This window comes from Rissa tridactyla, chromosome 6 (genome assembly GCF_028500815.1).
Source record: "Rissa tridactyla isolate bRisTri1 chromosome 6, bRisTri1.patW.cur.20221130, whole genome shotgun sequence".
Taxonomy (NCBI): Eukaryota; Metazoa; Chordata; class Aves; order Charadriiformes; family Laridae; genus Rissa; species Rissa tridactyla.
This window is the reverse complement of record NC_071471.1, coordinates 33051001-33072046: the sequence shown is the minus strand read 5'-3', so window position 1 is coordinate 33072046 and position 21046 is coordinate 33051001. Positions and strand designations below refer to the sequence as shown.

Genomic DNA, 21046 nt, shown 5'->3' with positions numbered 1-21046 from the left:
CAGCACTGGAACAATGAAAACATCAAGTTTTAACATTACCAAAAATGTATGTGCAGGAAAATAAGCCCTACTGCTTGATAAGCCATCGGTACTCAAAAACGCATGGACCTTCACATAGGTCTTACTCACACTGCCTTGCAAGCTGGAATGTGCCTGGTGTGGTCAGAGACCTCAGACAAACAGGAACTCCAAGCAAAACCCAGACAATCCAATATACAAAAAAAACACCAAAGAAATTAAGTCGGAATAAACTTTGGTCAACTTGGTGCTTACCCTTCATGAGGTTAACTTCAGACCTACGAGACCATTTTTCAAGACTAATCTTGTGCAACACCGAAATATAAGAATACCAGACGAGGCCCAAGACTTTAACCAAAAGCTTGCAAGTTTATTCCGGGTCCCTGATGAGACCCCTGGCAGCACCCTGCAAAAATAAACACACAGCTTTTATGTGAAAACACAGATAATTTCAGTCTTGCTCTAAAGCTGTAAGACCAAGAGCACATCACAGACACCACGTGACAGTAAAACCAAACAGACTTCATTTTCCAGGGGTTTTTTTTCCCCTCCTTACACCAGGGATAAAAGTAGTTAACACCAGGCATATTAAGTGCCAAAATTAGCTGGTTTGCTTAAATGCAACAAAGAAAATAATCTGCCTTACTGACGTCTAAAGAACATGGTTAAAGTTACATAAGCACTCTGTATAAAATGGTAATAGAACTTTGATTGAACTTTAGCTGAACTCCTGAAACCAAAACTTAATTGGGCCTTCTGCACCTGGACTAGATGTAGAAACAATTAACCGAAACTTAGATCAAAGAAATTGAATTGTTGAAGGATTACCATATCGAGAGCCTACTGAAGGCGAACAAGGCCCACGGAGGGAGTGCACTCCCAGTCTCTGATCTAAGTATAGGACAACAAGATGTATCATCTGTGGAATGGAGTCGAGATAACAGTGTGTCCAAGAAGAGCCTTAGGAGATTATAATACTAAAATGTACATCCTCTTGTAAATAATGAGCACGCTAATTAAAGGGATCTCCCAAAATGTTTAAAACACTAACTTGAACGCATATGTATGATGAGGGATGCTAAAGGAACTGTAGCTCGCCAATCAGCTGTATCTTATCACTATAAATCTGGGACTGTCAGAAATATGTGGTTTGCTGGGTATTTAACAACAGCCAGCACCTGATTCTGCAGAACTGAAATAAAGACAAATATAAAGACAAATATCTCAACTCGGTGTCTTGATTGGTTTTTGCATATCGAGTGAAGAACCCTTATTTACGGACAACAGTAGTTGCTGAGGTACAAACAACAAAAGCAGCAAGTCACACAAGATTGTCAAGTCTTAAGAAAAAAAAAAAAGTAAAAGAACAACCCTACTCCACCTTTGAAAGCACAGGAGAGGCAGAAAGGTAGGCTTCTCATACACCAAAAGGATCAAACAGCACCTCCAGGTTTCGCAAGACCCCTGTAATTTTTAAAAATGAGATCTCTTTTTCTTTCTCCAAAGACACACAGCTTTACAAGCCCGCTGGGAGAGAAAGCCTAATTCTGATCCACATGTAAGTAGGCGTGCAAACAGCACCTGTACTGTACCGAGTTTCAAGGGTGTCAAACTACAAGCCATAGAGATTTTATTCTTTGCTGCCAGTCAGTACAAAGAGCAATAGGCAAAGTTGCCTTGCACCGTTGAATTTACATGTCAATACTAAAGTAGACAAAGAGGTTGGAATATAAAAGGAACCTTCAGTCTTCCTGTCCACTCAGATTCTTCTCCAAACACTTGTAAAATGACACAGCTATCCCGGTTAGTCCGATTAAGTCACCGGCCTACTTGACAGGCCAATCAAGCATTCCTCGTACCCTATCAGTGATTTAAATTAGTGGCATAACAGTTCATCACTGCCTCACCGAGAGACCTTTCCAAGTCACTGCAGAAGGCAGCGGCATAGAAAATAAATCTATTCCCTTCATTTTCAGAGATTTACAAGGGTTATGCTCACATCAGAGAAATTATAACAGCCTTTTGCCTTCTTCAACCCCGCCCCCGGCTTTTTTTTTTTTTTTTTTTTTCCATTTGGGGTCTGAATTAATTACAGCCCAGAGAGCAGATGACCATTAGCTCAGTCTCAGTCCCCCAATGAACTGTCTGCCTCGCTCTGACCTAGACGGACTTCACTGACCAGAAGAAAGCCTCTCAGCACTGTGCGAACACCAGTGCAACAGTAATGAAAGCTGAAACCTGTCGTGCTATCTCGTTTCCCATTCCTCTGCATAATACATTTTATTTTTAGGCTATAATATCTGACGCAGGAGGGAATGAAAGGATGGTGACGGGCACAACAGCTGAAAACAACCTCTGAAACACCAAGAACGAGACATTTCCATTTCACATTTAGTTACATTAGCTACACCTTCAACTCACATTCAGCATTTCTGGAGTCACAATAGCAAGATTTATACTATCACGCTGATGTCACCTTCACATGCAGTTTCCCCGCAGTCACAAGCTGCTTACAAAGAGCTTGTCACCATCCTTGTGAACGAGATCCAATGCTTTTTTGCCTCTTGCTTAATAGGGAAACAATATGATTGAACAAGCTGGGTCAGGGATGGAAGAAGATGACATGGGAGATTGAGCAGGTGACTCCTCAGTGGTGGTTCTGTAAGAAAATCTCAGGTTTGAGAATTCAGAAGTTAGTGAAGCTCTTTTATATCTACACTTTATTACAGCCAAAGGCAGTAACAAAATGTAGCTCTGGGGAGAATCCAAAGGTCAGAATGAGAAAGGTACAGAAGCAGGCAACACAGAACAGATCTCCGTTTTAAGCTCACACGACATTTATGTACACGGAGACAAAGTGATCCTCCAGCAGTGACCTGCTCCCTTCTCACACACAATGCTTCCCTATGCTTAAGGGACTTTCTTCTCAGAGCACTGCAAATATTCATAAGAGTAACAAAGCTACATAGCAAGACTTGTGCAGCAAGTTCTGCATAAGGGCAAAAAGCAAAGCTAAGGAAAAAGAAGAAAATTGGCCAATATCAAGCACACCTTTTCCTGAAGGAACTTCTCTTGATAGAGAGCTAATTTTCACCTTGGAGAGCCAGGGACGAAGGGATGCACACTCAGAAGTAGAATCAGAGCCTTTGACAGCCTGAAGCTCTGATGTAGTTGCTTCCTCTCCTCTTCCACAGTGAGACTTTTTCAAACTTACCAAGCACACCTCAGAAACCTCTCAATACCCACTTAAATCAGGCATTAAGTGGAGCTGAAGTGAGACAGCGTATCTGCTATTACACTAAAATTGTCTTACATGTTCCTTTTTGCTAATTCTGTTGGTGCCATAGTTATCAGTGAGAAGTAGGAGGAAGCTGGAAGGCAGATCTGATCATCAGAGCAGCATGATACAGGTAATGGCACAATAATTCAATACATACTTGCCCTCTGGGAATATTAAATTCCACGGCTGGGTCTGCAGAGGAGCTTGGTGATGCGACAGAGGTGCGGCCTGCTCCTAGGTTTAACAAACCTTGCCTGTTTCTTGGGTCTCTGGAGGCCAAGCAAGCAGAGGCTCTGCTATCAGCGTGCTGGAAGTGGTTTATTCCCTCGTGGCGGTAAAACACAGCAGTTCAGCAGCAACCGGACCTCAAACTCCCAGCGAGGCTTCATCTGCCACACACACACACACACCAAATTCATCAGAAACTTTTTTTTCTCCTGAGACACTGCCTTGAGCCTCCTGGAAGGAGGGATTCATTTATTCTTTTATTGCAGTGGCAACAGACCTGCACATATGCACTGAGGGCATGGAATTCAAGCTGGATTTGCACTTCACTAATTCACTGCAAGTAAAAAGCAAAGTTAAAGATGATATGGGTGCTTTAATCAGTCTACAAAGCAGTGTGTAAGAGTGGCTGATGGGCAACAATTACTGTGTGTTAAAAACCAATACACCCCTAGTCTGATGCAAATGATACTTAAATCTCAGTAAGAGTGCTCTTTAAGTGGGCTTAGCACACACATTAACAAGTGGCAGATGACTTGCTAGGGGCCGGGGGGGGGGAGTTGAGGGGTCATCTCTGTTGAAACGCAGCACAACGTGTCCATGAGTAAAGTAACTCAAGTTGGCTTGCAACAAAGTAAGTACAGGTGAGCCCTAAGGAAGAAAAAGGAAAGAAAAAAAAAAGTTTGCAACTTCTAGCCACAAAAGTTATTGTGACTTTCAAAGGTTCACACAGTTCGCAGCAGAAATGTGTTTCACAAAGTTTTCTACCCTCTGTCTTGACCTAAACCAATCAACTTGGAAAAGGAATTTTCTGGACCACACCCCTTCCAGGCTACAGTGATTACTTTTAATCTGGTTTCTTCTGGGCACTGAAAAGCATTTGTGCATTGCTGCAATATCCCTCCTATGCAGTTAAATAAATGGTAAGAGACGGTTACCCGAAGGAGACCATGATTGGTACTCATTCATTCCTTCTAAAAAAAAAAAAAAAAAAGAAAGATATACTTGCAGAGTTTGATTTTGAGAAGGCTCTGTTTGGTATACCTCTGCCTTGAAGGCAGAGAAAAGCCCTTAAGGATAAGCAAATCTGGGCGAGCACCACAAAAGCAACTGAGAAGCACTTTAAGCCTCCTGTAGCTATTTGGCACCTGGCAAAGCCTCAGCTACCCCGCAGCAGGCCACCTTTCCCAGAAGCAACAGTTCAATACAGCGAATTGCGACCAATGCAACTACCGAACACACACTTCAAGTTTAAATATACGCAGATTCTGATTTAACTTCGACCACTTCTAAAGAGGAGCCACATGAGAAAAGCTCCGACAGTCCTTCCGCTGCACAAACTAGGCTGGGGAAGGCACAGCCAGCTCTTCTGGATGGAGGAACTGCCATGTCACAGTCTCACCATCACCAACGCTATTTTAAAAGCCTCACGCCCCAAAACCTGAAGTGTGACCAGCCCAGTTTTAACCTGCATGAGCAACTCACTCTTACCGGTGTCTCATCTGTTAGTCCTCAGCAGCTCATTTTCACTATGCAACCCCAATGCTTTTACAATTCGTTTTGAAGAATTTTACTGCGGGTTTCGTATTTCAGCACAAGCATTCATTTCTCCTTCTGACAGTTTCTGCGGTAAACTCTGATATTGCATCCAGTTACCAAATCGTGGGTTCTGAAAGACAAGCAAGTTCCCTGAAGAAACCAAAGTACTGGATTGGTGAGGGAGGGGGGAATTCCCTGCTGTGGTCTGCTCCTGCTAAAAGTACTAATAACTGGGAGTCTGAAAGCTGTGTCTGCACAGACATGGGGGATTAATAGCCTCTTCCAAATAATTTTGTCAACGAGGACGTTACTGGCTTTTGCACTACTTCCCTTTTTGAGAGGCCATCTCCTATACTGCATCTGTTACTCAAGTTTTCCGTTAGCTTTATAAACGCCAAACAGCCTCTTCCAGTTTTAACAGTTAATCAAATGATTTATGGAAGGTGCAAACCCACTAAATTGGCAGGAAAAACTGAGCTCCAGCAATGTATTTGCAAATTTGACCTGAACAAAACAACGTACTTTCTCTAAAAAATAATGGAAAAGAAGGAGGAAACTTGAGCTACATCTTCCTCAAAAGGGAGAAGTGCTGCTGGGGCTGCAAGAGAAATCTTGTCCTTGGGAGCAAGGAGTCGCTATCAGTAGAAAGGACCTTGCCCCACATGGACAGAAGACCCCCACGATGCCTTATTCAGAAGGGATAACAGTAACATAACACCAAAAAGAGTACTGGTGCCATAAAAACATCGAAACCGTGACATTAAACAAACCCATTTGAAAACAGCTGTTTCTGCCCATTTCTGTTCAGCAGCCCTGAAGCCTTGCTTTAGAGGACTTGTTTTTGGAGTTGCCCGCTTTCAGTTCCCAACATAAGCAAGAAATTTATGTGCCTGCAGCACCCAGGTCCTTAGAAATATCAGTAGTACAACATACTCCACTTTTCAGCAAAAAAAACCCCAAACTTTATTCTGCAGATTTGACAAGCCAGTTGGCCTCGGATCTAGCAAAAGCCTGGTGTTTGGATCCACCTCCCCCGTAACCACAGGCCCCAAAAACTAGACACACCTCAGGATCAGGAATCTGTTCCACCCCTCTAAAAGCCATTTGCAAAGTCTTGGGGCTAGCCAAGTAACTGCTAATTCCCCTTAATTGCTGGAATGGGACCGTTCCCTCCGCAAGGAGGGAGGGGAGGCAGCCAGGAATTACAGCTAGCTCTCCCTTCCCTACCCTGCCCTCAGGGGACGCTTATCCCTGGCTCCAGCCTCACCCACGCTGGGAAAAGCAGATCTCCTCGAAACCCATACATTGTGATGCTGGTTGTACTTCTGGATGATCTCTTGCAGAGCAAGCATGACACGGTGACACGTATGACCTGGGTGGGAGCATAACTGGGATGCCTTCACTTGCGAGTTTTATTTTGGCTCATCGCAGACAGCTTGGTGAAAATCCAAACGTGCACACTTGCAACAAGCAGGACGAGGATCCTCCTTCCTTTCCCTTGCAGCTCTGCATGTTGTTTTTCAGTTGTTAAAGGGGCAGTAACTGTGGCAAAGCATCCTCCCGTGCCCCCCCGCCCCGCAACCCTGCGCTCGAAGGGGTGTTTGCTGAACAGTCTGACGGGGGGGAAGGGTGAGAAACAACCTGGATAGCACAACTAAAGGGTTTACTGTAATAGGCTTAACTGCTGAGCTGGGAGCTGCAAAAGGGATAGCTGAAGTCCCAAAAGCACCAGCAGGTTCTGCGCTCATCAGATATAGCCATGGGGCTTTCTATGTAGGATTAAAGATGGATTGACACACGTTGCAAAAGCAGTTCCATTAAGGAAAAAAAAAAAAAAATCAACACAGACCCTAAATTTCTGATGCTGACCTTTACCAAGCCAGGCTTTGTTTCCTGCTTTAGCACATTCAAAAACCAGCCCTCGGTTTACGCTTGATCAGCTGCGCCTATTACCGGTTGTTACAAACAATCTACAACAACATTTTCATCCCCTCCCTGAAATTTCTAGGAAATTAATTGCATGTGAGCATGAAAAGAGAATCTGAGCTTGACAACACTTGCCAGAACAATTTTCCTACATTTTCAGTATATAAACACCACACACAAACCTGGTGACTGATCTAGCAAAGGCAACTGTTTAAATATCAAGCTTCCTTCCCCTTCTCACCTTATCAGAAGCCCCAAATACCGCACAAGGTCACCGGCAGCACAGCAGGACTCAGTGGTACCGACGCCATGTGCTCCAGGTGAGGTCAAAACACGCCCTTTCTAAGCAGGACCCAAGTTACTCTCCTTCCACAGCAGATGCTCCCCCGTGACTCGGTGCTGGGGTTCAATTTCCCTCCCCGCCGTGCACTCAGCTGGGGGCCCCTTGCGTCCCACTGCTGCCCTGGCTCTTTCTAATAACAAGTAGCTGGAGAGATCTGGTTTCTGTTTCCTTCCCTCACCCTTCAGGTAACAGCCACCTCTCAAGGACATCTATGAGCCCGGGGAAGATGGTGGCAGTAGAGGTCTCACAGGACATGACAAGGGTGGGAATGGATGCGAGGAGGTGGAAGACATGGAGGAACGGCAAGATGACCAGCTCTAAGAGGTGATTTGAAAGTATATAATTTTAGCTGCATTTCTGAGCCTTGTACAAACCTCCACTCACTTTGATGACAACTGGTAGGTTTAATTTGGGAATACTTGCAAAGTCATGCTGAGAATACTTCTATTAAATGCTGTGCTTAATACAGAGTCACTTTACTGCACGTATACTGCATCCCAACACTTACACATGAGGAATAAGTTAAGTATGCAGCTTTGTAAGTACCTAGGAAAGTCTCCAGATAAGGGAATAGCTCTCCTCCCTGCCGAGTTAACTTTAACGCTTGTCGAAGCCAGTGGAGGACCAGTGCTGCCCTCACCCTGTGAATGTAAATCATAGCAATAAAAATACCAATTAGAAAAAGAAAGGTACTTCGTTCAAGACAATCTAACATGCCCTGTACAAGACAATCTGTCTTCTAAGGGGCTGACTTGAGATCTTCATTTAAACAAACAAACAAAAAAGTACAGCACAAATAAAATATGTGGGTTATTATTAAGCATACAGCAAGTCACTTCACATAAATGACCACAGAGTATTTCACCTCTGTTTTATGAAAATGTTTTTAAAGCAGTCCTTGAAAGGAACAAATCCTCAAATTCAGAAGAGGACAATAATGCCTCCAGAGAAGCCAATATAGAGACCGTTCTCGTTAAGATACTGATGCTACTACCTCATTTTTAAGGTTATAAACACAGAAAGATCAGCATGTTCAGCTCTTCAAATGCTTCACTTTGCAGTGTCTGTGGAAAGAAATGGACTTTTTCTTCCTTCTAGCTGAAGTTTGTGTTGCCTTTTTAGTGACTACCAACATTAAGAACAAAGACAAAAGGATGCAAGAACTATACACAACTGCACATCTGAACCCCTCGTGCCTGCGAGCTCTCACCCTAAATCACACTTCTGATTTCATACTTCTTTGTGCCTAGGATACACCCCAAAGGCAAGCACACATTCACACACACTTTACCTAGAATACTAAGAACTGGCTTTATAAATGCTGAAATCCCTTCCTAAAGGATAGACTAGTCAAGGCCGCTACAGCACCAATGTAGTAGCATCAGTATCTTAATCGTGTCTAAGGTCAGGCACCACAAATACCCCAGTGGCTTCTTGCCTGTGCCCTCTGCCACTGCTCCTCTGCTTTCTCTCATGCCACCAGATCCTTTCCCAGGGATTTCCCATTCACAGCATCACTGCTCACTTCACCCCCTTCTGCTGGGGGGAGAACATGGTGTTTCCACCAGCCCCTCACCATCTCCAGTGCCGGAGCACCACAGCTGTGCCCCAGCTCAGAGAAAGCACTGGGTATCTGCTGGGGGAGCAAGGGACAGGACTGCACTGGGCAGAGGGAAAAGTCCCACACCATGGTACACTAAAGGATTGCTGCAGCACCCCAAAACCCACCAAGCCCAGGGAAAGAGACTCAATGGCACGTGAGCGATTCTTTCTGATAGCAGCAAATTGCACTAAGTTAACATGGCATAGTCTACTATACCAGATTTACATTAAAATATGTCCCGCAAGCGTTTACGGCTGCATTGGGTTCTATCCCAACTATCCTTCCTCAGGAAAGTACTGGGAAACAAGCAAGTTTGAGCATTTCCAGCTGTCTTAACAAGTCCTGTCACTGCATTGGGTATTGACCTCCAGGAAGAGCTTTAGTTGTCACCTCTTTCTTACATAAGCAACACCCACTTCAGCTTAGTCTACTACAGACCCACAACTGCCTCTCATGGTGTGCTTTTAAAAAAATGTAAAATAAAATCAACAACACATCAGTCAAAAAAAAAGTTTGACGACACAGTTACTGCAGAAATTTTTTTCACTTCAGTGGCACAGAGATTGGCATCGGTGTTTTGCATGACACAGACCTGGTAACAGCACAGTTACCACAGTGCTAGCGAGGGCAGAAAACACGGGCACAATCCCACCTGCTGACATTCACCATGTTGCTGTTTCCCTCTTGATAAGGTCCTGCTCTGCTAGGTAAACCACAATGCATTTCTCCAAAACCTCCTGGGACACCCTTTAACACTGGAAACTGGGGAGACGAAGAGAAGGAGTCGGGGGTGAAATCAGCTCTATGAGAGCCATGAATGAATTCATCCCAGAAAGCTCACTTTGAACAGATGAACCTGAACTTTTGGTTCAATTCTGGGAATTGAATCTTCAGCCTCACAACCTAAGAGCAGGAATTTAGTGATAGGGATTAGAGCTCACAGCTCCAAGGCATTCACACCTCACCTGAGTCCCAGGGTGGCAAGCCTCCTGCCACAAGCCACCATGCTACCTCAACCGCCAGCTCAGAGAGTACTGCACCAGTGAAAAGCAGTCTCCCTCACTCTAGGAAATTCAAGCAGTTCATCTCCAGTGAACATCTGGAGATGGTCCATGTGCTGAACACATCAAAAAGATTTTCATTGCTACTTAAATGAAAATTCGTAATAAATCAACTAGGATCCTTTAGAAAATAGCATGCCACCCTTATTAGCATTTGCATGCATATTAAACACCATGCAATTAGTCAAAGTCTTAATGATAACGTTTATGCATGAACTTACACAAGAGATGGGACTGAACTGTGCATCCCAACTACGTACAAGTAACCAAGACTATGAGGTACAGCTACTTTTTCTGATGTTCAAAAAGGGGTAAGGTGTATTTATTGGATCGCACATTTATACATCCAGCTACTTTGAAATTACTATACCCTGTAAGGTCGAACTATGCACAATACAGCTGGAAACACAAGGCAATTACAAGCAGTAGCACCTTACCTATGAAAGACATAAAGGCTTCACCTCAATGCAGGTCACAAGAAAAACGAATCCTTCTCACACAATGTAAAAATTGTCTTTCTAAGTATATTCGTGCTTTAAAGTGTTCAGATGTATTTTATCAATTATATTTAGTAAGCAGTCTAGACAAACTATAGATTATTTTTTCTTGAAATCAGGTGAACAAACTCAAATATGACTTGGATTTTCATGATTATCAAGATGTTTCAGCTTTTTAATTTGCTATGATGAGCTTCACACAGGCAGCAAGACCAGACTTAGGAACTTTCACCTTGCAAGAGTTGGAGCTTCGGTGTCCCCGCAGCTGCATGTAACAGGAACACATGTATAACCCCATTCCCAGTGATGTCAGGCTGTCTTTGCACCAATACAAAGATCACATACTGTAACACATGTGCCAGAACGCACAGCTGGATGGAGGCAGGGAAAGCATTATCCACTTCACAATTTTTGCTAAGCTTACAGAAGAAGGGCCAAACACTGACTGGGTTATTATCCAATCTGCAAATAAATGCAAGTAATTAATTTAGTAGCATGGCATCGCATCCTGCGGGCTGAATGTCAACACATAGCTATTACAGTGGAACCACTTAAAGGAACAGAACAATTCCCTGTGATTTCTAGTATATAGGCTGCTTTCAGGCTACAATCACAAAAAGATCAAAAAGGAAGTCCTGAACATGGAAACAAGATTCCCAGATCGTTAACAAATAAAATACAAAACAATGTATGAAGCCAGCAAACATTTTTTAGAGTGGACAATTTTTTTTAAATATTTGCTCATATCCAACTACATACGGACAGTATTAAAGCACGATTACCAGTGTGAGAGGGATTACAAAGTTAATGCAAACAACCTACTTTTAACCTCTTAAGTACTTTGTGTGATATTAGCAAAGAAGTAGTCTAATGGGAAGAATCATAAAAGGATTTTAAAGATTGTCAGACACTCAATAAAATGGCCAAGGAGAATTCCCTGTAGGCAGCTATAAAACGATGATGGTCAATTCACTTGTGCCATGATGAACTGTGAGTTAAGCAGCGTCATTCAGAAGTGAAGATCTCTGAGGAGTAACTGGTAGCTCATTGAGACCATCAGCTCAGCTGGACAGGCACAGAGAACAGCCAACAGCCTCTTCTGGTGCACCTGTATCTTAAATATCATCTGTATTTCAAGTTCTTCCCTCTCCCCCACTCCCATCCCACCGTGGCACTGAGAAACACTGAATAGAGCTTGCAGGATGGACTGTCTTCTACGCACGAGGTGGGAACCTGTCTCCCCAGAGCCTACATTAGGTTCTTAAAAGGACAGATCTCCTTCCACGGAGATTTTGAAAACCCAAATGGACCCTTAAAAATCTGACATACCTTTGAGGTTAGCCTTGCTCTGAGCAAGGTAACATAAATTGGTCTGTGATTGTCAGATACATATATTCTCATAGCCACTTATACTTATTGAACTAGCAGTTGAATTAAGTATGAATGAGCATTCCCTCTCAAAAAAACATTATAGACACTTTGAGACATGTGCCTATATGGGGCTGTGTCTTCTCAGCCCAGACACTCGTTTTCTTGCAAGCATTCCCAAAGAAATTTTGAACTAAGTAGCAGAATATAAATAATCCACTTCTGATAAATGCGCTTTAGGCCCTGTTTTTGTTTTTAAAAGTGTCCTTTAATAAACCATCTATTTACATTTCGAAAGGGAGGAAAACTGAAATAGGAAATTGCACATGCACGAAAACAAAGGCAATATCTGACAAGTAATTTTGTTAATTTGCGGATAATTGCTCATTACTGCGAAATAAGGCTTTTGCACTGTTTCATGAACAGTAGATAAGAAACCCAAGCCCATTACTAAGTATTGCTTTTGGCAAATGCGAGCTGCTTCTAGCACGGTGAGTCTCCATAAAATCATGTTTCCATTAAACACATACCCTGGCATCCCAGAAGTACTGGTGGAAACAGAACAATGTGTTCTGTCAAGTCATTTAGTAGGGACCTTCACAGGCTTGCATTCACCCTTTTCTGTCCGCTCCTGCTTTGTTCACTGTGCTGCTTTGAATATCACTTACCCCCACACTGCCTCTGCTCAGCACCCTGCCCCCCAAATGCTCACCTTCAGCATTTTGAGAACATGGATGATCCTCTTCCTCCCTCTAAGTCTTGTTCACTTAACTAAAATGTATTCTCCAGACACTCAAAATCCAGAGGCCACTGACACTTTATATTTTTCACATACCCTCTGTAAGCAGCAAAGCTTTCCCCGAGCTCCCCACTGTCTGACTCACCTGCTGGCACTGGATTTTCACTCCTTTTAAAGCAAGTGGACCTTGAGCCCTCATGTGCCATCACTAGCCAAGCTGGCTAACAGTATTTGTACTGAAGGTGGCCACCTTGGAGTTACTTCATCAGTGATTAGTGAGCAGGCTCTGGGAACTGTATGCCATTCACATAGCCAAGCAGGTATTTTTGCAGGAATTGCTCTCAAGGCGCTTTCAAGGTCTTTTTCATCATCGTAACAGCAGGAGTCATTTTTAAGCCTTTCAAATACTTTTAAATTAACTTCCCTGACAAAGTTTTCCAGAGCAATATAATCTGACTACATAAAACTATGGAGAAAAGCAGGGCCACAAGGAAGACAAAGTACAGACTTCAGAGCCAAAGAGACACTACAGCTTGATTTAGATAGAGCGGTTTCATTAGTATGTAGATTCAAAGTCATTCCTATGCAGTTATTGAAGTGCTAACCAAGCCTTCCTAGCAAGCAAAAATCCATTCTGTGTACAAATGGGGCTTTTATAGCTTGGCACAGTGCTCGACTGTGGAGTCAAACTTTTCAATGCCTGGTAAATTTTTACTTGAAAGTGGCAGGAGAGCTCATGCCAGAAGCTCATATGAAATGCCAGCTCAGTGGCAGAAGGTCAAAGCATGGTATCAAGAGATTTTATGGAAGCTTTTCAAGACAAACTTCTTAAAAGGATTGTGCTATCTAGAGAAGCACAGATTTATACTGCTAGGAAAGCCTAGTAACATCTTTATGACTCCTTTCCAATCAAGGCTAATATCTTTAATACTCTACCTTGCAAAAAGCACGGCAGTAGGGTCTCCTGTAGGTGGCAAGAGCATTTTCTGTGTCTATTTAATCCTTGGTTATTTTGCTGAAGTTAAGTATAAAGAAGAAATGTTAAATGCCAGAGCTTTTGTGCAGACTGTCCTCTACACAAAAAAAAAAAATCAAACCCAACCAAACAAAAAAAACACAAAGAAAGAAACCCCACCCAAACAAAAAAAAAAAACACCTTCAGATGCAAAAGGTGTTATTTCATGCATAAAAAAAATCCAGAAGTCAGACCCACAGACAATTGAAGAAAGCACAATAGAGTTTAAAGACCAACAGCCCAAACAATTACCCTTTCTCCATTAGTACCTAAAACTATGGCTGCAGGAGAAGGAGAAATTTAATTTGAACTGAGAGAAAGGCTTTATATTCTCTACCATTTTTATAGAAGTATTTAAGGTTAAGTTAGTGTCAACAATGACCCTGAACAGAGGTCAAGCATGAAAACTTTCAACATACTGGATTTTGCCAGCTGTCACCACATCATAATAAAAAAGAGAGACAGTAAAACCCCATCGAAACCTGATCTGTCCGCTCAGGGTATCCCCTTGCATCTATACCAATGCACTGTTAGATTCACTTACAAGAGCAAATTTGCAAATGCTTATACACTCTCCCATTAAAGCATTTCAATGGTCTGAATCTGCCATTTTAACAAATTCAAGCATAAGACTTTGAATTCAATTAGCACAAATCTCAGTGCTCCCAACATTAAATTTGCAAGTGACATTCAATGGCATTCAACACACACAAAGCTAAGCTAATACACTAATGGACCAGCAAGGAAAATTGTAAGACACTCCAAAATGCGATGCTCTTTTTTAGTCAAGGAAATTAAAGGTGTAGGCTGCACTGGACAGGAAGAGATGACAGCTATTAAAAATTCTTCTTAAACCAAGGCTGCAAAAGCTCTTCTTTTCAGATGCAGTGCACAGCTACAGCTGCACATCATCTAAGAGCAAAGAAGAAAAGCAGCTGCTCTATTCAAGAAGATCTTCTTCCAAACTGCTGGATTTGGGGGGCAATACACCTAATGTAAGGCTGTTGTAATTCCTGTTTTAGGAACTGAAATGTCTTCTACTGTTTTTACTTGTTTCCTCCTACCTCTTTTTCTGATGAAGACTTAGGAAACACAGCTCCACTTGCCACCATTCCCCAGACTCACACCGACTGATGCTCACAGGAGAGCTAAATTTTCCAAGCCCTGTCCCAGCTGGCTAATAAGGATGCAACGCTGCACCCCAAGAAGCCAGCCCAGGGAGCACAACACCCAAGGAATTCTGCCACCCTACCTCCCCACCACACAACTGCGACTCACCCAGCTTGGTAAGAGAGCTGCCAGTTTCCACATGACTATGCTTCCTGCATTAGAAGGGCACAAAGCTACTGGACTTCATGGATTCCTTTAGGGTTTTTTTTCCCCCCAAGTGACAATATGTTTTGCCTTATCTCCACTTAAACAAAGTAAGCTACCTCCAAAAAGCTTCAAAACCAGGAGGCAGACCATGCTGGGAAGCCTGAGAGAGAAAAAAGCTTTAAAGTCATGGTAAAGCAGAGGGAGATTTTTTTTGTTTGTTTGTTTACATCTAAGCAAATTAGCACAAGCAAAAACTACAGTTAGTGAAGATGCTTTCCCAATAAAGATGTATTAGTGTTTTTCTTTGAATACAGATGTGTAATTGGATACCAGAGCAGAACTGCACAAGCTGGTGAAGGAAGCATCAACAGGACATGTTCTGCTCCACTCAAGTCTTGCTCCTCTGATTTAGATGAGTGAACTGTAAAGACCAGCAACAGCAGTAACTACATTTTAAAAGCTTCTTTTCTTTAAGATACATGTTATAGTCTCCTAAATTGGACTTAGTCAAGAGCTATTAGAACAAAGCTCAGGTGGTACTTTCAAGATTTTTTTTGCCCCCTCAACTACGTTAACGCATTTGGTAAGAGCAGAAGCAATACCGACACACATTTTAAATATGTTTAAATATTCACATTAATGAACCATTAACGAACTATACGCAGCACAGGGAAACCAGTTACACTTAGTAGCTTATAAGGAGGGATGTTCTTCTTATCAACAAAAAACAAGCCCGAGTAACATGCACCAAACACTGCCTCTGCTAAATAGATTTTTTAAAAGCATAAAATATATTTGGGGTGAAAGAGTCACAAAAAGCCAGCAGGTTTCATGCTTTCTTCAGACCTGCATTTCCCCCAGCCCTTGCGGGGTGAGGTGTGGGGGAGGACTTAATTATTAACTTGAATGATGCCACACACTGTGGGAATTCAAGCTGTATTAAAAGCCGGAGTGTTGAATCCACAGCACAGGTGTCATGCAGAACATCAGCCTTCGGAGGGCTGCCTGCCCCTATCTGCAGGCTGGTGTCCTGGGTACAAACAAGCCTCCGATGACACCAAAATCCTTTGGAAGACACTGACAGTACAGGGGAACTCAGTTCATGACTCTCAGATTCTAAAAAACCTCAAAACTCAGGTTTTTGAGCTCATTTTAAGCTCATCTCTACTTCAGAGCATTTTTTCCACGTATAGTTGTTTTTGATGTGTTTCACTTGAATTATGACTGAAATAGCATTCAGGTGCTCTGCTCTATTTCAGCAAAGAACAGTTTGGACCCGCCTCGCTGTGAAGCCTTAAAAATCCTTCCTGCACATGTCTGCGTGAACCACACCATTAGAGAAAGATCTCACACCACGTTCAACAAAACCAGCGGTCATGGCCACGTGCAAGTCTCCTAGTTCTTTTTTTGATGGTGCTATACAGATGTATTCTTTTTACTCCAAGCAGGCCCTTCCTGACATGCTAGAGAACAAGGGTCTGGATTATTTTTGTCTGAGCATTTTTTTACTGGATGTCCTGTTGCCCCAGTTAAAGAGCCTTTAATTCGGCAACCATTCCTTACGGCCAAACTGAAATTGCTATTAAATCTGAGTTAGTCCCAGGCCACCCATATTTAGCGCACCAATTAACCAACATTGAACAAGGCAGAGCAGCAGCCACCAGAAGACAGGAGGAATTTTTAAGCTCTCATCACCCATAGTGCATGTATTCTTCCTCCACATGCTCAGTTCAAAAGAATTCAATAATTATTTAATTAAAAGCACCACCTATTCATGCTTGACAAGTGTTGAGAGAAGCAATGAAGAACATGAAGAACAGGTATATAGAAGGCGCTATTAACAAGCCACTGCCTTTTGACGATACCGTTAACTCTGAGTAGTCAAATAGTATTTGTTAATACCTCCAAGTCCTGAAAGTGATCCACATACTTCAATTTATTAAATTTAGAAGTGTTGCAAGCTTTCATTAAAAGCTAATTAACCATGCAGAGACACCTTATCTCTAGGTTGATATGTGAAAGACAAGCATGATGAATGCTTTGGGAATCACCGTTTGTTGCACAGACCACAAACACAGTTTAAAGGCATCTGAGCTAAACTTAATTCTGCTCCACATGCACAAACCTGGAAAAATTAAGGCAATCTCTCTGGATTTAAAGGGAGTTTGTTACCTTTATTGTAAAAGTAGCCTTTGTCTTTTGTCTGCCGACCAGGGTTGATTGCGTTCTCTTTCCAAACTCTAAACAAGTTCACAAAGCTGAAGCTATTCCACTGCCCAGCAAAATACTATATTTATTAAAACAGAAGTGCGTATTACTCCAATGCAACATCCACTCCCCAAACAAACAAACATAGCCAAGGCCAAACACACCAAGACCAACAGCAGAGCATCCACTGACTTCAGTTGTCAGGCACCAGGTCTGTATTTTACACTGGTTTGCAAACAGGCATGAAAGCCAACAGAAATCATTTTCACCCATGCAGACCTGAAGTGGCACAACACAGTCTGAAGGAATAGGAATCGCTGCAAAACCTGTCATCACACCATGATGCACCAATGCTGCCATCGGCCAAAATGACACGAGGATGTTCATTGACATCCCATTTCCAGCTCTGCTTAGACAGGCTGTCTGCATCAGCAAGCTTCACCAGCACCATGTCAATATTGCAGAGCTCCCATTTTTTACAAGTAATACTCCTTTCTCTCTCTTTCCATCCTTGCCTCGTGTATTTACAGTGCCTGAAGGCACTGAGGCCTTCTTTAATGAGGTTTTCACATAAGACAGAATAAATTAGAAACCCTGATCAAAATAGGGCCTCCAGCAGGAACACAGTAAAAAGACAGCCACACGCATTATACACCCCAAAAAATCCGCATAATGCAGCCTGTCAATCAGCAAGCAATTTCACAAGTAAACGGGGAGCACACCTGTCTGCCTGATGGCGAGGCCTCTGCTTCTTCACTCCCCTTCTGCCTTCCAGCCCTCTTAGTCCCCGAGAGCCTCAGGCCACTGTCACCCAGCAAACCTCAGGCCCAGGGAGGCGGTGCAGCCCCAATGCCACCGCTATGGCCCTCAAAGTCGTGCGGATGGGACAGATCTCCTTCACACTTGCAGTGGACACCTCCGGCTTCTTTTGGAGCAGGAAGCGGCCTGCCTCCGCATCCCAGAGAGATGAGGGGACCAGGCAACCCGGGGGCTGAGTGGGGGCCCAGGCCAAGGCCCCACCTGGGTTGAGGGGACTGGGCTCACCCCTATGGTCCCACCCCAGCTGAGGGGACCACATGCCCCCAGACACTATGGGGCAGGGGGGACTGGACCCCCCACTCAGACACCCTGGGGAGAAGGGAAACAGATCTCACCAGACACCAGGGCCGAGGGGGCCAGAGCCCCTCCTGGATCCCGGGGCCAAGAGGACTGCGGCCCCCTGAGCTGAGGGGACCAGAGCTGCTGAGGGGACCAGAGCTGCTCCAGGGCCGAGGGGACTGCGGCCCCTGGAGCTGAGGGCACCAGCTGAGCTCCCCCGGGCTGAGAGGGCCGCAGCTTCCCCGGTCCCCCCAGCGCTGAGGGGCCCAGATACTCCCGAGCTGAGGGGAGCCAAGCTTCCTCAGGCCCCCCGGGCTGAGAGGACTCGAGCCCCCCCCCAGAACCCCCGGGGGCTAAGGGGGCCTAGACACCCCCCACGGGTCCGCCGCCGGCCTGAGGAGCCGGGACCCCCGAGCCGCGGCCCAGCCATGACGCTACACGGCCCCGTCTCCGCTTGTCACCCGCCTCCCCGTCCCACCGCCGCCACCCCCGGGCCTGCGCCCGGCCCCACCGCTCGGCCCCGCGCTGAGGCGGCGGCTCACTGCTCACCGTGCAGCACGGAAGCCCCGCGGCACCTCGGGTCGGGTCGGCGCGGCCGCCGGGCGGGCGGGCGGATCCCCTCGGGCGGCGGCGGCCCCGTGTCCCGTACGGCGGGGGGCGGGGCGGGCGGCACCGCGCGTCACGTGACCGCCGTGTCATCCCGCGCCGCCATCTTGTGTGCGGCGGGGCCGCTGTCCTGTCAGGGGAGGCCGCTGTCCTGTCAGGAAGCGACGCTGCCAAAAGCCGCTTATCCAGCGGGATTTAAAGCCCGGGACGGCAGGGCAGGTCGGTCCCCGCCGTGAAACCCACTGCTTTTTCCATAAAACAAGCAGATGAGGTGTAGCAGAGTGCGAGGGGTTCTAGCTAAACCTGGCTGGCATCCTGATGGAGCTGGGCCGGGGGTCCTGCCGGAGGTGAGGCCACGCTGGTGTGGGGAGCCGTTCCCTTTCCACAGGGAAGGTGTGATGCAGGGATGGGGCGAGAGGGTCCTGGCCTGAGAGCAATGAGCAAACTCTGACGTCTGCTTTTATTTCACTTTCCAGGGGCTGCTCCTGGCCGTTGGGCTAATGCTCACCTCCGTCATTACATCAGGAGCTCCGGAGATGTGAAATGTCATCTGTCATTAACGAAATCTTAGTTAAAACAAAATCACAGGGGAACTTAGCTTGGGAATGACCTCTGGACATCATCTTCTCTAGGTAGAAAGAGGGTAGAATTTAGTTCCATGAACACTAATACCTCACGTCCTACTTCAAACCTCACACTTCACAAATTGTGCCTTGTTAATGCAAAAAAAGTTGAGGTTTTTTTTTCTATCCAAAAAAGTAAAAAGCATTTTGCGGTGCCCACAGAGGCAATGGGGATACCTGCCTGCACGGAGCCCGCTTTCCCGTGGGTCTGTTCCCCAGCGTGGGAAGATCTGCAAGGTCTGATTAAAATTTTTCCTGTATTTCAGGCGTTTGTTATCTCTCCAAGGTGGTTGCTAGCCAGCAGATTGTGGAGATAGCAGAGCCACGCCACATCCATCTACCCCTCTCCCAGGCAGCAGGAGGTTGAAAACACACATGAGAGTGACTGGATGTGCCAGTATGTCACAATAACATCGAGCAAGAGGCAGTTGTTGCTGATCTTGGCATGCAAACATACAGAAATCCAAAAAAACCCACCTAATGACTTATCCTAATCAGTGAGTGATTGCAGACATTACCCAAGCAAAATCAAAATTAAGCTTGGATAAATAATAATTTATGCACTGGGAATGGGTGAAACACAATGGTGTCCTGCTCCTCTGTAAAGAACTCCCAAATACTGCAGTTTCTTAAAATTAAGTTTAGCCATTCAGAGGGAAAATTGTCTGTGTAATAAAACTCAAATTTAAAGCCAGTGTGAAAGTTACATTTCAAGATCTGCCAGGACCCGCAGCTCTTTACACTTTTTCATCAGTCCTGATGAAGAGGGAACAAGTTTTGTTTGACCTCAGGATCCAGGCAACAGCTTTTGACCTGTGCAAACTGCTTGGGAGGGGAAATGCAGGTGGCAGAAGATGGCTTGGAAGAAGGGTGCTGGGGAAATCCAGCACGAGATTTCACTTGACTTTTCTCCCAGGCAAATCATTTACAATCCGGTTTTTACCTGGTTGTCAATGCCCAGCACTCATGGGCTAAATATAAATGTGTTTTTTTCATCTGAATAGGAAAACAGCCTGAGTGTTGTATTGGCCAATATTTTACCACCCTTTGCTTGACATCTCCTGGATGTTATCACGGAAATGAGTGAGAAATGCAGGTGCCATGTTGGGTCACCCAACTTTTTGGCAGTGCTGAGCCAGTCCATAGAGGCAGAGGAAGTTTTCTCCACGTGAATGGACAGGACCAGAGACCTGCAGTGCTGAGCCAGTCCATAGAGGCAGAGGAAGTTTTCTCCACGTGAATGGACAGGACCAGAGACCTCCAGAGCTGAGCCAGAACTCCTTGGTTTTCTCCCACAGAGCAAGAAAGCACCTTGTAAACCCTCCGAGCTAACAAAATACTGCCTTAAACAAGGAGTTTACAGGGAGACCAGACCCCCCATGTACCACCAATGCCTCTGCCCTCCTGCACCCTTCCAGGCAACTCCTGTCCTCCCCCTCGTTCTTGTTGACACGACCTTGTTTTTAATTCAGTCACTTCCATCTTTTTTTGGGTTAGTCACTGAAGACAACCCAGGCATCGATGGCTTCAATTCTCTCATCCCTGAGGAGGGATTTATTTGTGAGTAGATTTAGTACCAG

General features: G+C 44.7%; 1 protein-coding gene and 2 long non-coding RNA genes across 7 annotated transcripts in view; 2 read left to right on the top strand and 1 right to left on the bottom strand.

The window, feature by feature from the left end:
* The window catches only part of SGMS1 (sphingomyelin synthase 1), a 101262-nt gene extending 82385 nt beyond the window's left edge, over window positions 1-18877 (bottom strand). For 3 of the 5 annotated variants that reach the window (XM_054206941.1, XM_054206954.1, XM_054206946.1), the window contains exons 1-2: window positions 18787-18877; window positions 3456-3687 (exon numbers count right to left, since the gene is read on the bottom strand). The gene's annotated coding sequence lies outside the window, so the exon portion shown is untranslated. Of the gene's footprint in view, window positions 1-2439; window positions 2690-3455; window positions 3688-18786 lie in introns of all 5 variants that reach the window. The other 2 variants (XM_054206944.1, XM_054206947.1) reach the window with 2 other exon arrangements.
* Window positions 7157-15342, top strand: LOC128911677 (uncharacterized). The gene is made up of 3 exons (XR_008467135.1): window positions 7157-7308; window positions 7517-7655; window positions 14696-15342. It is a non-coding gene; the product is annotated as an uncharacterized LOC128911677 (long non-coding RNA).
* Window positions 18878-18951: 74 nt separating the features above from the next.
* On the top strand, window positions 18952-20213 carry LOC128911885 (uncharacterized). Its single transcript, XR_008467211.1, has 3 exons — window positions 18952-19190; window positions 19320-19475; window positions 19733-20213. It is a non-coding gene; the product is annotated as an uncharacterized LOC128911885 (long non-coding RNA).
* Window positions 20214-21046: the final 833 nt, after the last annotated feature.